We start from the raw sequence: 16,935 nt of genomic DNA on the forward strand, positions 1-16,935 counted from the left end.
TCTAATGGGGTAGAAAGTAGGAGAACGGGAATGGAAAATGGTGCAGGACAAAAGGGCATGGTAAAAATTAAGCTAAAAAAACAGATTTGTCTAGAGAAGGTGGAAATGTCAAAAGCATGATCATTAGTTGCAGTTGCCATCCAAAACAGTAAAAGGGAGACTTGTGTTTATATACCACTATTCACAACCACTGGATGTTTCAAAGCATGCTACAATCAATATTTTTAAAGTATAGAATTTGTTGTAATATAAAAAATATGGCAGCTAATTTGCATGTAGCTTGCTGCCACAACCAGCAATTATAATTAGATAATCTATTTTGGTGATGTTGTTTGAAGGATAAATATTGCTCAGAACATTAGGCACAACTCTCCTGTTCTTCATTGAAGGCATTGTCCTGGAATCATTTACAACAGATGGTCAGAAACTAGAAATTCTACAGCAAATAACTCACTACCTAACACCCCAAAGTCTGTCCAACATCTGAAAGGCACAAGGCAGGAGTGTGACAAGTACTCTCCAAATCTGTGGATAAGTGCAGCTCCAGTAACACTCAAGAAGCTTTATAGTATCCAGAACAAAGCACATCTCTTGCTTGGAGTGTCACCATCTTCATCATTCACTCCCTCCACCTCTGACATACAGTGGCAGAAGTATGATCAAATACAAGGTCCATTGCAATAACTCTACAAGCTGTTTTAACAGCACATTCTGAACCCATAACCTCCATGAATACTGTTATATACAACACAGGAGCGAATACAATTCCTTGATTGTGATAAAATATCTTTATATGTAACAGAGGAGTGGGCATTGAATATGATCATTTACATTTGAGACAGAAACAATGAATGAAATAGCACTATATTGCTATTTCTTCACTGTAGCTGGGTCAAAAGCTGGACCTCCTAAAAGCATTTCTTCCCGACAATTCTCCCACCCCCATCCTTCCAGATTGTAGTGGCTCAAAAGGCAACATACCTACACTTTATCGAGGGCAATTAGGGGTGGCAATAAACGCTGGTCTAGCCAGAGACACCCACATCACATGAATTTTTTTAAAATCTACACAAGCAGGCAAACAGATCTTCAATTTAACATTTCATCTGTGAGACAGTACCTCCAAGAATGTATAATTTCCTCCATGCTATACTGGAGAGTCTGCCTTAGTTTTTGTCCTAGACTTGAGATTTTGACCCAGCAACTTACAATTCAGAATCCACTGTGCTAACAACTAAGCTCTCAGGACAGAATTTATCATCTGAAATTGTTGAAGTTAATGAAGATTGTAAATTATTTAATGAAAAGATGAGGTGCTATTCTGCAAACCTACCTTGAGCTCCATTAAACCAGAATGGAGTCCATAGATGGACAAACAGGTCAGAGTAGAATTTGAGTGGAGAATTAAAATGTCAAATGATCAAAAGTTTTGCATCATGCTTGTGAACTGAACAAATGTATTCTGTGAAACAATCACCTCAAATGCACTTAATCTTCCCAATGTAGGGGAAATTGCAATTGAGCAGTCAAAAAAAGTACAACTGATTAATGGACTGAATTTTTCACTTAAACTGGAGATCTTGCTGCAAAGGATGAAAACAGGATGCAACCCAACTCAGCGAGCAGGACCCTCGATGATACTTTGCCACTGCCAGCCAAGTAAAACGTCTCTATCATACTTTGTACATTATACACACGGCTGTTACTGTGTGTTAGTGGTGAAGGGAAAAACTATTCAAGATGATAGGTTGGTTATCAATCAAGCAAATTTCATAGTCCTGATTGTGCCAAACCACGAGTGTTTTTGGAGACACTTGTCAAAGCAAGTGGAGAGTATTTCACATTGCTCTTGACTTGTGCCTTTATGGATGGTGGACAGACTTTGACAAATCAGGAGGTGAATTAATTTGTCTGAGAATTCCCAACCTCTCTTGCAGCCACAGTATTTATATGGCAGAAGGCAAATGGGTAACTACCAGAAAATAAAAGCACTCTGAATGTACAGCAGGCGTCCCCTTAGGCATCTAGCAGATTTTATGACCTGGGAATTACTAGGGGTGATTGTTTTTGAGCGGGGATGTAGCAAGACAGAAATCCATTGCACCTGGAATAGCTCAGCTGCACAGGCGGGTGGAATGCCAGAGCAATGGTGATCGGGAATTCTATCAGAAGGGGAAGACTTAGATGTTGCTGCAGTCAGAAACATGACACCAGTACGGCATGTTGCCTTTCTAGTGTAAGGATCAAGGACATAACTGAGCAACTACAGGATAGTCTAAAGGTCCATCTCTGTTCAAATGACATAGATAAAGAGAGAGATAGAGTCTTGCTAGCAAAATGTAGGGAGCCAAGAAAGAAGTTAGAAACTAGGACCTTAAAAGACGACAACGTCAGTGTCATGTGCTACCAAGATCATGAATAGGACAAAAGATCAAACTAATGCATGGCTGGATGAATGTTGTATGACTGACAGGTTTGCATTTCTGTGGCATTGGAACCAATTCTGCAAGCTTACAAAGTGAACAGATAACACGCCAACAGAACCAACACCCTTAAATGGGGTGTTCGCTAACACGGTTTCAACTAGAGTGGGAAAATACCAACTAGGGAGACAAGAATGAGGAAAACAAAGATGGAAATATAAGATACAAAAATGGAAAACAAAAGTGGAAGGTATAGGAAGCAAGAGCTTCATCTAATAGGACTGGAGTACAAAAACAATATGAAAAAATGTTGAAAAGACAAGTCTAAAAAGGTACTATCTGAATGAGAGGAGTATTCACAATTAAGTGGACAAACTAACAGCACAAATCATGGGTATAATACAATTGTCATTTCAAAGATATGACTGCAGTGTCCTTTAGGACTCAACCAGCTCAATCAGATCTGATGGTGCTGAGCCACTCTCAAGGGTGTACAATGAAGCCCTCCCCCAAGCTAAAATACGTTTTATCTCTTTGCCACCCTCAATACCTTCTCCAAGTGGTATTCAATATAAAACAGTACAGATTCATCAGTATGGGGATAGGGGATGGTGGAGGATATTGAATGGTAGGTAGTAATTAGCATGAGATCTCTTTGTCCAGGTCTGACATGGTGCTGGAGACTCCAAGGGTATCTCCCTCCAAACTGTATACCACAGTGCTGCCACTTCTGGTGAGTCTGTCCTGCAGTAGGATGGAACATATGCAGGATAGTGATGAAGGGACATGGTCTGTCAGATACAATTCTGTGAACATGAATAAGTCAGACTGTTGCTTGAATAATCTGTGAGATAGCATTCCCAATTTTTCCAATAGTGCTCAGATTTTGTAATGAGGATTTTGCAGAGTGGACAGAGCTGTGACTGCAATTGGCATTTCCTGTCCCTAGATTGGGGTGAGGTGGTCCCTCTAGTTTTATTCCTTAAGAGCTATTCTTTTTAAGACAAAGTTTATTGCTTAGGGTTACAGTGTGGCTCACTTCTGTGGTAGAAACTACATATATGCACCTATGGAAAGAACATGTTCATAAATTGCATCTTCCACTATTTACAAAAATGGTTTCAGGAATAAGAAACTTCAGCTTTGAGGATACAAGTACAAAGTTGGGACTGTTCACCTTGGAGAGGAGGATGAGAGGAGATTTGATAGAGGTTTTCAAAATCATTGGGAGGTTGGGTAGAATAGATAGGGAGAAGCAGCTCCTGCTCATAAAAGGAACAAGAACGAGAAGGCATAGATTTTAAGTGAAACAAAGCAAGGGTGATGTGAGAAAAAAAATCTCTCAGCAGGTAGCAGGGTACACTTCCACTGCCTGTAAATATGTTAGAAGCAGATTCAATTGAGGAATTAAGAAGGCGTCGGATGATTATTTGGATAGAAAACATGAAAGGGTACGGGAAACAGGCAGAACACTGACACAAGGAAATGATGCGCTTTTGAAGAGTTGATGCAGATGCAACGGGCCAAATGGCTATCTTTGTCACTGTAACAATTATGATTTTTTTTTGTCAACCAAATAATAGATTGGAGGACAGCCGTTCCATGTTGTATTCCCCGTGGCATTGCCTTGACCAGTTAACTTGCCCGTTTCAAATTCAAACAAAAGCTCATCAGTGAACATACCCTGTGCATTCTCCATGGAAATTATGAAAACAGTTACAATCCATTTGCTAACCAACAGGCACCATCTTCTCATTCAGAAATGATTCCCTGTCGTGATTATGTTGTAATGAGTACAGGATGAAAAGGTTTGATAGTCTCTTTTTTAAATGCAATTGTCCACCATTCCCCATCACTATAACTATCACCTATCATTACCCCTTAACTGTAATTCCCATCCTTTCTGGTCTACATTATCTTTTCAAGTCCCTGTGCTTCCTATTTTTTAAGTCCTTTCATGATCTTAATCTTCCCCAACTACACAAGTTCTGCTGACTTCTTATAATAGAACCCTACAAGCATTGATCCTGTTGATTTGTCTGGTGCATCTCTATTCCACTTCTTTGTTTACCATTACATTTGATGATAAAGCTTTACTTAGTTCCCCTTACCAGGAGTCTCCTTCCTAAATCCCATTTCATTAGCTCTTTGATCTCCTTCAAATAACTTTACAACCAAGCTTCTCAATATGGTTAAAAAACCCACTTCTCTAGTGTCTATATTTGGTATGGAAACCTGAGAGATGCTTTGAGGTGCTCTCTTGAAACTAAAGACACATCAGATAAATCTTTAATTGGAAGATCAAATAATAGATTAACTAGAAACATTTCTTGTTTCTCACTCCACAAATGTTGCCAGGCCAGTTTGAAGATAAACAAGGAACGACTCAGGTTTAAGCATCACGTTTCACAATAATTGGATATCTCAAAGCATTTTACTGCTCATGAAGTATATTTGAAGTGCTGTCACTCTCTTCAGAACAGAAAAAAAAAGTTAGAAGTTATCTTTATATACCATGATGATTCTGGTAATAGGCAATAACTTCAGAAGTTGAAAAGAGAAGAGTTGCACAAATCTGAGTGAGATTGCCAAACTAGTTAGTCACTGCACCTGTACAAGTCTGTGTCCTACAGGAGCAGTGTTGAGAGCCGTATTGGAGGAATGGCAAAGATAAGGAAAATTTATGGTTTTGATGGAGACTATTATTAAAAGGTGGAGGCAGGATTGTTCAGTACCAGTAGAAAGGTCTTGGCAAACAGATAGTAATGAATAAACTGCAGAATTCACATGGAAAAAAGATTAACAAAGGATAGAGAACTGTGAATTTAGTGGAGAGCAAGGATGAGCATTTGGGATGCAAGTTGAAAATGCCAGATGAAAAATTGTTCAGTGCAAAAGCCGAGGTAAGAAAGAGTGAATATATCTGCAGAAGAATGTTTATTGTACTTAGATTGGAACCAAAACGAAGGGAGTTTAGATAAGAGAGGAGATGTGAAATAATACTACATGCTCGTGAGAAAGAGAAAGGATCACATTTACACGATGCATCCAAGATAGTTATTTTGAGATTACAGCCAAACTGCTTCTGTGAAAGTCTTGGCAGAACAAGTGGTGAAAGATATATCCAGGTGAGAAGACTATAAAGAAGGAATGGGAACGGGCTTGGGGAGGGATATGTATCACAATATTGATTTAAAAGAACAAAGACAGCTATGGATGACAGCGATGTGGTAGAATGATCAAGAAATGAGGCCAAATAAGTTGAACTGATCAACAAAGAATAGGAAATCATAATACAGGGTGCGTACTATATAGACCTTCAGATAGGAAGACAAACGTGCAAATTGGTAGGCAAATCAGATGTGCTAAAGATATAGCACAGAAATAGGAGATTTCAATTACCCACAGATTAACTGGGATAGAATTAGTGTGAAAGGCAGAGAGGGAACAAAATCCTCGAGATGTATTTGGGAGAACCTTCAGCCAATACAGTGCTGAACCTGGAATCCAAACGCCCTATTGTTCAAACAAATTGGAACCTAAACAATTATTTCGAGAAAATTTTGCCTTAAAATCTGAACACATTTTCAGAATCCGAACACCACGTACCTTTCAGGTCGTCCTGGGAAGTGGTCGTGAAAGCATCTCTCGTGTGTCCATCACTAGTTTACCTCGTGTTTTCACCTTGATTTGTGCTGTTTTTTTTAATTATCACCCTCGTGCATTCACCATGGCACCCAAGAAGAGCAGTGAAGAGTAAGAGTAGGAAGAGTAAGAGGAAGTCCGTGAGAACGACAATTGAGTTGAAGAAAGAACTTTTTTTTTGGGTCCAGAAACGGATTAATTCACTTTTCATTATTTCTTATGGGGAAAATAGTTTCGGAATCCGAACTTTTCACAATCCGAACAGCCTCCTGGAACGAATTAAAGTCGGATTCCGAGGCACCACTGTATATTGAATGTCCAACAGAACAGCAAGTGGTTTTATGCTTAGTTTTAGAAAATTAAGCTGGTAGATGGAAGACTTGTCAGGCAGGGAACACTTTGGTGGAAGAGATTATGATTTAGTTTAGATTTAAAGGTACTTAATGGAAAAGGATTAGAACAAGAACAAATATTTGGAATGAAGTAAAATTAATTTTGCTAAGCTAAGATGATTTAGCTAAAGTTGACTGGAAGTAGCTACGTAAAAGAGGTAAATAAATATGAGGTCAGTGAGAGGCACTCAAGGTAGAGTTAGTGAGGATTCAGAGCAAGTAGTTTGCCTTAGAGAAAAAAAAATAGGCAAACAAATCAAGAGCCCTGGATGTCAAAGGTTTAAAAGGGAGATGATAAAAAGGAAAGCTTATGACAGATATAGAGGACTCAATATATATTCCTCTAGTATTTTCTGTATTAAGTTGTATGGGTGAAATTAAAGAGAAGTTTTGGAAATCAAGGAGAATATTAAAAATGTGGCAAGGAAGAAGGAAAAGCCAAATAATTTGTATAAATATATAAAGAACAAGAGAACAACTAAATAAAAAGCATATTAGAGACCATAACAATAACCATCCATGAGGTGAGGAAAGCTTATAATATAAGAACTTAAAATTTAGGAGCAGTGTTAGATTATTTGACCCTTCAAACCTGCACCAGCATTCAATAAGATCAATGGCCGATTTGTTGTGGTCTCAGCTGCACTTGGCTGTCTTTACCAGAACGTTTGACTCTCTTGTCTATCAAAAATCTAAATTTATTAAAGGCAGGGCATTTAAGTTCCAGTCTTCACTACCTTCTAGATAAAAGAAAGTCGTAATATAATGGCTCTTTAAGAGAAATATGGTTCTCCTCATCTTTCATAAAAAAAGCAGCCCTTATTCTTAGCCTATATCCCCAAGATTTAGAATTTCCCCATAAGAGGAAACATTCTTCTAATGTCTGTCCTACCCAGTGCCCTCAAGATTTTCACGTGTCAAATCACAGAGGACAGAAGACGCCCTTCAGCCGATTGAGTCTGTACTGCCAAAACAACACTAAATCTACACTAGTCCCACTTTACAGCACTTGCCCATTAACCTTGAATGTTATGACATTTCAGGTGCTCATCCAAATACATTTTAAAGGTTGTGAGGTTTCTCGCCTCAAGTACTCTAAGGCATTGCACTTAAAATTCCAGCCACCCTACAGAGAGAACCATTTCCCTCAAATACCCGGTAAATTTCTTGCCTTCCGCCTTAAATTTTACCCCCTTGTTATTGACCCTTCACTTAAGGTGAATAGTTGTTTCCTCTCCACTCTGTCTATACCAGACAATTTACATACCTCTACTAGCAGGTCCTCTCAGCCTTCTCTGCTATAAAGCAAACAACCCAAGCTTATCCAGCCTGTCCTCATAGCTTAGCTGCTCTATTGCAGGCAACTTCCTAGTGAATATCCTCTGCAACCCCTCCTATGCAACATATCTTTCCTTTATACCAGAACTGCACACAGTACTCTAGCTGTGACATCTCGAAGTTTTACACAGCTCCAACATAACCTCCCTGCTCTTATAATGTATGCTACAACTGTTAAAGGCAAATGTCCTTATATCTTCGTAAATACTTATTAACTAGTCCTTCCACCTTTAGGACTGACGGACAATCGCTCCAAGATCCCTCTGTTCTTCTGATCTTACACTCTGCTAAACATAACGGATATAGGTGTAACCTATTCAACATTTACTTCACAAGAAAAGCCATTCATCCAAGGAATGACTGAAGTATACCTTATTTATTCTTATAAACTATTTCTAAAGAAATTAGTTCTCCTTTTTGTTCCAAAACCAGGAGACCATGAACTGTATCCATTACTCCAGATATGGTCTCCCAACACCTTATATAGTTGTAGTTTCCTGTCTCCCATCTTTCCTGAATATAGATGTAATGTTCCTGCTTTTCAATCCTCTGGGACCCTTCTACAATCTAAGGTGATTATAAACAGTGCATCTCTTATCTGTGCAACAACTTCTTTTAAGATCCGTGGATGCAGGTCATTCAATTCTGAGAGTTGTCAGCATTTAGATCCAATAGTTTCCCTTCAACTTTTTCCCGGTAATGGTGATTATTTTAAGTTTATTCCACCCTGTCACATTTTAATTCTTTAAGAAGAGACCTAGGAAACTGGTTCAAATTAAACCATGGGAGCTGATAGAATTTGAATTCAATTATTAAATCTGGAATTGAAAGCTAGTGATAGAGATCATTAAAACAACCACGAATTATTGTAAAAACAACCCTCTGATTCACTAATGGCTTTTCGGGAAAGAAATCTGCCATCTGTACTTAATCTGATTTACATGTGATTCAAGATCCACAGCAATGTGATTGATTGTTGACTGCCCTCTGAAATTACTTAGGAAGCCACAGCTCAAGGACCATTAGCAATTGGCCACAAAGGTCATTCTTGCCACATCCATAACCCATGAAAGAATAAAGAAGACAAAACTCTTAAGGATATTTTTAAGTCTCCACCTTGAAGACAGGCTTAACTCTTTCAAGCTCTGAAAAAGAGTCATCTAAACTCGAAATGTTAGCTTGTTCTCTCTCCATGGATGCTGTCTAATCCACTGTGAGTTCCAGCATTTTGTTTCCATACTGTTTTGAGGCATTTCTTTTCATAATTTTCAATTCAGGCTTACTCGCAAGAAAACGAACACTATCATTTGTTACACTCTACTATTCAATGCAACAATTGTTAGCATAGACATAAATATGTAATCTACAAGGTAAAAACAATGACTGCAGATGCTGAAAACCAAATACTGGATTAGTGGTGCTGGAAGAGCACAGCAGTTCAGGCAGCATCCAACGAGCAGCGAAATCGCTGCTCGTTGGATGCTGCCTGAACTGCTGTGCTCTTCCAGCACCACTAATCCCATATAAATATGTAATCTGATTATCAACTTTCAACTAAGACATTGGAGAGACAAGGGCTTGAACCAGAATGTTGAAGGTATTTGACACATTATAATAACAGAAAGTTATCTGGGATATCTGTTTGTGGAACCATTTGTGGAACCATTAATTTGTTTTTATAGTACTAGCTAGATCATTCTCTTTATTATTATTTTACTCATTCTTTGGTGGTTTTTAAATACTGTCTGATCCTCAGCCCTGCTTACTGTGCAAGTTTCTTTAAATTTAATATGATCTTTAACTTTCTTATTTAGGGGGCCATGGTCAATGCATCCTTCTTTTAAAAATGCCCTACCCTTGTTACTGAGATAAAGCTTTGCTGATAGTTATTAAATTCCTTAACTTCACAACTCTACAGCCTAGCCTTTAGTTTCCCAATTCACTCTAGCCAACTCCATCTTTATGCTCTCAGTTACCTTTATTTCGATCTAAAACACTTTTTAGTTATGGACCCATACTTATCACTTCCATACTGAAGGGTGAAATTCTATCATGTTGCATACTGACAACTAGTAGCTTTTTTACCATGAGGTTACTGATTAACACTTTCATTGCACATTACCAGATCAAGGATAGTCAGCTCCCTTGTTTGCTCTAGAAGATACCAATCTAAGAAATTGTTCCAATGGTAATCTGGAAAGTGAATTCTTGGATTAATTTTACCAGCATGACTCTGAAACCACATGTTTGGGAGAATTGGAATCAAAGTTTCCCATGTTTACAGTGGAACATTTCTTACATGCATTTTTTAAACTATATACTGTAACCTCCAGTGTAACTACTGTTAGGGGACCAAATAAGCTTCTCCCCACATTATTTCTTACATTTGCTGTTTCTTATTTCTATTCAGTACTGTAATAATTCCATTCCTATTAAACAGATATCCCAGGTAACTTTCTGTTATTATAATGTGTCAAATACCTTCAACATTCTGGTTCAAGCCCTTGTCTCTCCAATGTCTTAGTTGAAAGTTGATCATCAGATTACATATTTATGTCTATGCTAACAATTGTTGCATTGTTTCAGATACAGGGCCTTAACTTTCATTTGAACCATTTCTGGCCTTATCTGATGATGCATTCTTATATGCTCTGTCCCTTTCATTCACACTCTGATAGTCATTTCCCAACATACTGCTCTGCACTAATACTTCATTGTTTCCCTATAACCATACTTCTCATTTGATTCCTTTCCTCGTTTGATTTATAGTTAAAAGCCGTCTCCACCAATCTATTTATATGATTGGCCAGAACACTGGTATCGGCATAGTTCAAGTGTAGAACATCTCAATAGGACCACTCACACTTGGTATTATTGTCATTGCCCCACATTCCTACACCAATCTGGAGTCTCGCTTTCATTACTAATCGTATTTATCCATGGCCAATTAGCTCATTGCTTCGGTGATAATCCAGAGGTTATTAATTGTGAAGTTTTTTCTTGAAATTATGCCCTAGCTCCTTATTATCCCTCAGCAGAATCTCTCTCTCAGTTCTATAAATGTTATACCATATGACATAGGAGCATATAGACCATTCAGTCAATTGAGTCTGCTTTGTCATTCGGTGAGATCATGGTTGATCTGATAATCCTCAAATCCATTTTCCTGCCTTTTCCCACAACCCTTGACATGCTTACTAATAAAGAAAGTCTCTCTCCAGCTAAGAGCAAATGTTCTACAATCTCCGGTGCTACCTTTTGAGTTTCTATACCTGCCTCACTTACAGTCACATTCTTCTGTCACTGAAACTGACCATATCAGAATATATATCTTAAGGGGTGTGACTGCCTCCTGAATTAAGTGTCCAGGTAATTTCTGTCCTTCTTGAAGAAATGAAGTGTTTGTAGCTCAGCCTTCAGCTCAAAATCTGAGTCTAAGCTGTACAAGCCACAAACTCTTACTGTTCCTCTATCACCGTGGCATCCAGGAGCTCACACATCCGACAGCCACAACTCATAACCAACCCTGCAATCTTTGTGTCTTAATTTAATTCTACTAGTTAACTAAATGAACCATAATACTCCAATGAACTTTTATTGCCACTAGTAAACTTTATTCATGTAAATAAAACATTAAAATTACTCGGTTTCCTAAACAATGGAAGGTACATGAGCAAAATACTACCAGTCACTTACCAATTTTCCTGTTTCTCCTGCATAAAACCCAAAAGGTCAGAAGGATCGTGAGGGTCCACTTTCCTGGTCTGTATTTGCACGAAAATCAGGATCAAGCAAGGTTTTGCCCTTCTGCTCCACTTTTAAAATTTTTTCCAAATGCAGATCGGGTTTCTTGAGCCAAACTCCTGATGACTCTTTTGCCTCTTCTCTTGTGACATTTGATCTACTGCTGTCCTGGAGACCGGCAAAGTTAGAAAAAGAAAGGAAAACTGCACTGCACCACACTTTTCCATAAAACTCCCTTGCTCAGCAAACCCCTAAGTTCATGCTGTCACAAGTTGCACTCTACATTCTTAATGGGTAATTTGCATCTAGTTTCAGAAAAGAAATGGACAATGCAGATATTTTAATCAGCGAGGAATGTGAAATATCAGATGATATTGATATAATTAGAGAGGAAGTATTAATGTGTTTAATAGTTTTGGAATAATTATGAATTCCTAAGCCCAGATGAAATATCTTGAAGGCTGTTAAATGAGGAAAAAGAAGATATAGCAGAGATTATGACTTAATTTCTAATCATCTCTTTGGAACGAGAAAGAGTTAGTATTCAAGTCTTCTGTGACTCTTCATCATAACTGAAAGGATTTCTCCAGGATACTTTGTGTTTATTTCAGATTTTCCACTACCACAGTATTTTGCTTTTATTTTCTAGTTAGCATTATCCACATATGTGGCACCAGAATGCTGGAGGGGAATTTACATTGCTTAAAAAGGGAGAAAGTGATAGACCAACTATTTGCAAGCCGGTCAGCCAAGCCTCAGTGGTAGGAATAGAATGGCAATACAAATCTATATTTAGAAATTCACACATTAATCAAATACAACATTAATTTACTATTGAAAGTCAGTGTCTAACTAACATGATTGAATTTTTTGAGAAGTTACCTAGGAGGTTAATAAATTTAACATATATTGTCTACACTGATTTTAGCAAGATTTTTGATAAGGTCCTACAGTGACTAGTCGTGGGATTCAAATAAAGTGACAATTTAAATTTAAGATTGGTTCAGAGGCAGAAATAAATGTTAATAGTTGGGTGACTGTGTGGAGTTTGCACAGTCTACCCATGTCTGTGTGGGTTTCCTCCAAGTGCCCCAGTTTTCTCCCACAATCCAAAGATGTGCAGTTAAGGTGAATTGGCCATGCTAAATTGCCCATAGTGTCAGGTGCATTAGTCAGGGGTAAATATAGGATAGGGGAATGGGTCTGGGTGGGTTCCTCTTTGGAGGGTTGGTATGGACTTATTGGGTCGAAAGGCCTGTTTCCATCCTGTAGGGAATCTAATCTAATTTAATCTGGTCTGACCCTGGGGACTTTTCTATCTTAATGCTTCCCAGAATTTCCAACACATCAACTTCCTTAATATCAATCTGTTCAAGCCTATTAACCTGGTCCACAGTGATCTCACTATCAACAAGGTCTCACTCTCTAGTGAATACTGAAGCAAAAAACCCATTTAGGACTTCCCCTACCTCTTCAAGCACCAGGCACAAGTTCCCTCCACTATCCCTGATCGCCCTTACCCTCTCTCTGATCATTCTTTTATTCCTCACATACGTGTAGAATGCTTCTGGGTTTTCCCTAATCCTTCCCGCCAAGGCTTTTTCATGTTCCCTCCTAGCTCTCCTCAGTTCATTTTTGAGCTCTTTTCTAGCTACCCCATAATCGTCTAAAGCTGTGCCAAATCCTTGCTTCCTCAACCTTAAGTAAGCTTCCTTCTACCTTTTGGCAAGAAGCTCCTCTGCTCATGTAATTCCAAGTCTCCTTCACCTTACTATTCCTTGCCTGTCTCAGTGGGTCAAAGTTATCCAACACGCAACAAGTGCTTCTTAAAAAGCCTCCACATTTCTGTTGTGCATTTCCCATAGAATAATTGTTCCCAATTTATACTTCACAGGTCCTGTCTAAGAGCAGCTTAATTTCCCCTCCCCCAATTAAATACCTTCCCATTCTGCTCCTATCCCTCTCCATGGCTATCGTAAAGGTGAGGCAATTGTGGTTACTGTCATCAAAGTGTTCTCCCACCGAAAGATGTAATACCTGGCCTGGCTCATAGCCTAGCACCAAATCCAATATGGCCTCCCCCCTGGTTGGCCTATCTACATATTGAGTCAGGAATCCCTCCTGGACACACTTGATAAAATTGGCTCCATCCAGACCATCTGCACTGAGATTCCAATCAATATTGGGGAAGTTGGGAAGTTGAAGTCACCCATAACAACAACTCTGTAACATTTGCACCTTTCAAAAATCTGCTGTCCAATATGTTCTTCCATCTCTCTGCTGCTATTGCAGGGTCTACAGAAAACACCCAATAAAGTGACTGATCTTTGCCTGTTACTTACTTCCACCCATACTGACCCCCCAGTAGACAAACTCTCCTCAACAACCTTCTTTTCTGCAGCTGTGATGCACTCTCTAATTAACAATGCTACTCCCCCTCCTCTTTTAGCCCCTCCCTGTTCTTTTTAACAGATCTAAACCCTGGAACATCCAGCAACCATTCCTGCCCCTGTGAAATCCATGTCTCCATTATGGCCACAACATCGTAGTTCCAAGTACTGATCCATGCTCTAAATTCATCACTCTTATTCCTGACACTCCTTCCATTGAAACAGACACACATCAGCCGATCCCTTTGCCTTATCAACTGTGTATCCTTCCTGATAGACTCTCTGCATTCTATTTCTGCCCGTTCACCAACTACCCTCTCCTCTGATCTAAAGCTTTGGTTCGCATTCCCCTGTCAAACTAGTTGAAACCCTCCCAAAGTGCTCCAGCAAATCTCCTGCCCAGGACATTGGTGCCTCCATCCTTCATGTACAGCTTCCATAAAGAGCAGAAAGTTGTGAGAAAAGATACAAAGGTCTTCATCTCTTCCTTTTGGCATTCAAAACAAGGGGGCATAGATTTAGGGAAATGTTATGACATTTAGAGGGAATTCAAGATTATTTTCACCTGGACATTGGTAGCAATTTGGAACTCAATGCCTGAAAGAGTGGGAGATGCAGAAACACTTGTAACCTTTTTTTAAATTTGGATATTTACTTGATGTACTGTAACCTACAAGGCTATAGGCTGGTAACTGGAAAATAGAATTAGGCTGAATGACTACTTGTGGGCAGAAGTGCTGTAAATTACTTGTATTATTATTCATTTATGGAAGATGTCATACTCCACAAGCAGTTTTCTGTCAAGGATATGATGCCTGAGTAATCATGTAGTAAATTCATGAACGGCAAGGACCTTACTGATAAATAAAAGAACATCCTAGAGGGAGTTGCAAACAGTTGCGATGACAACTGATCCACTAACAAAAGTCTACAAACCAACCTTAGGAGTTTTGCAGGAGGAAATTGGGAAGAATAGCCCCAGTGGGCTGCTGGCTGGTTAGTTCGATGAGAAAGTAGAATACAACAATTGTGGCTTTTGCCTATAATAAGTCATAACAAGTCCCTAGATGAGCTCTTCAGTGGATGCCAAGAGAGTCCTTGATGGAGACTGTAGGTTTATCTAAGTCTGAAACAAGTGTGAGACTATGGAAATCAGAAGAATTGTTGTGGAATCATAAAGGATTTGGATAGCAATTAGGAGGACCAACGGAGATCTGGAAAGGATAAAGAAAAAATAATTTCAAAAAGGGGAGAAGAAGTAGAAATAGAAGTGATAGGCTCAGTTTCCTAGTGGGGACATTTCATGAAAATTGAATGGTCCATCCACCTCACGATTTTATAAACCACTATAAGGTCAACCCTCAGCCTCCAATGCTCCAGGGAAAACAGCCCCAGTCTGTTCAGCTTCTCCCGATAGCTCAAGTCCTCCAGCCCTGGCAACATCTTTGTAAATCTTTTCTGAACCCTTTCGTGTTTCACAAAATACTTCCGAAAGGAGGGAGACCAGAATTTCACACAATATTCCAAAAGTGGCCTAACCAATGTACTGTATAGCCAAAACCTGACCTCCCAACTCCTATACTCAATACTCTAACCAATAAAGGAAAGCATACCAAACGCCTTCTTCACTATCCTATCTACCTGCGTCTCCACCTTCAAGGAACTATGAACCAAACTCCAAGGTCTCTTTGTTCAGCAACACTCCCCAGGACCTTACCATTAAGTGTAGAAGTCCTGCCCTTTCCAAATGCAGCACCTCACATTTATTTAAGTTAAACTCTATCTTCCACTCCTTGACCCAATGGCCCATTCTGATTATGGTGCTGTTGTACTCTGAGGTACTCTTCTTCACTGTCCACTGCACCTCCAATTTTGGTATCATCTGCAAACTTTCTAACCATACCGCGTATGTTCACATCCAAATCCTTTATATAAATGATAAAAAGTGGTGGACCCAGCACTGATTCTTGTGGCACTACCACTGGTCACAGGCCTCCATTCTGAAAAGCAACCCTCCGCCACCACCTTCAAGCCAGTTCTGTATCTAAATAGCTAGTTCTCCCTGTATTCCATGAGATCTAACCGTGCTAACTAGTCTACAATGAGGAACCTTGTCAAATGCCTTACTAAAGTCCATATAGATCATATCTACCGCTCTGCCCTCATCAAATCTCTTCATTCCTTCTTCACAAACTGAATCAAGTTCGTGAGACATGATTTCCCCTACACAAAGCCATGTTGACTATCCCTTATCAATCCTTGTCTTTCCAAATACATGCCTTTCCAAACATATGTAAATCCTGTCCCACAGGATTCCCTTCAACAATGGCCCCACCAATGACATCAGGCTCACTGGTCTATAATTTCCTGGTTTGTCCTTACCACCTTTCTTAAATAGTGGCACCACATTAACTAACCTCCAGTTTTCCGGCACTTCACCTGTGACTATCAATGATACAAATATCTTAGCAAGGGGCCCAGCAATCACTTCCTTAGCTTCTCACAGAGTACTAGGATACACCTGATCAGGTCCTGGGGATTTATTCACTTTTATGCGTTTTAAGACATTTAGCACCTCCTCCTCTGTAATATGGACATTTTTCAAGATGTCGCCATCTATTTCCCCACATTTTATATCTTGCATGTCCTTCTCCACAGTAAACACGGATGAAAAATACTCATTTAGTATCTCCCCCATCCCCTGCAGTTCCACACATAAGCTGCCTTGCTGATCTTTGAGGGGCCCTATTCTCTCTCTAGTTACCCTTTTGTCCTTAATGTATTTATAGAATCCCTTTGGATTCTCCTTAACCCGATTTGCCAAAACTATCTCGTGTCCCCTTTCTGCCTTCCTGATTTCTTAAGTATACTTCTACTGCCCTTTTACTCTCAGGATTCACTCGATCTCTGTTGACTATACCTGACATATGCTTCTTTCTTTTGCTTAACCAAACCCTCAATTTCTCTAGTCATCCAGCATTCCCTAAATCGACCAGCCCTGTC

General features: G+C 39.3%; 1 protein-coding gene across 1 annotated transcript in view; it reads left to right on the forward strand.

The window, feature by feature from the left end:
• shank3a (SH3 and multiple ankyrin repeat domains 3a) overlaps positions 1-16,935 on the forward strand; it is a 973,942-nt gene that overhangs the window by 938,334 nt on the left and 18,673 nt on the right. The gene's annotated exons all lie outside the window — the stretch shown is intronic.

The sequence above is a fragment of the Chiloscyllium punctatum genome, chromosome 44, assembly GCF_047496795.1.
Source record: "Chiloscyllium punctatum isolate Juve2018m chromosome 44, sChiPun1.3, whole genome shotgun sequence".
Taxonomy (NCBI): Eukaryota; Metazoa; Chordata; class Chondrichthyes; order Orectolobiformes; family Hemiscylliidae; genus Chiloscyllium; species Chiloscyllium punctatum.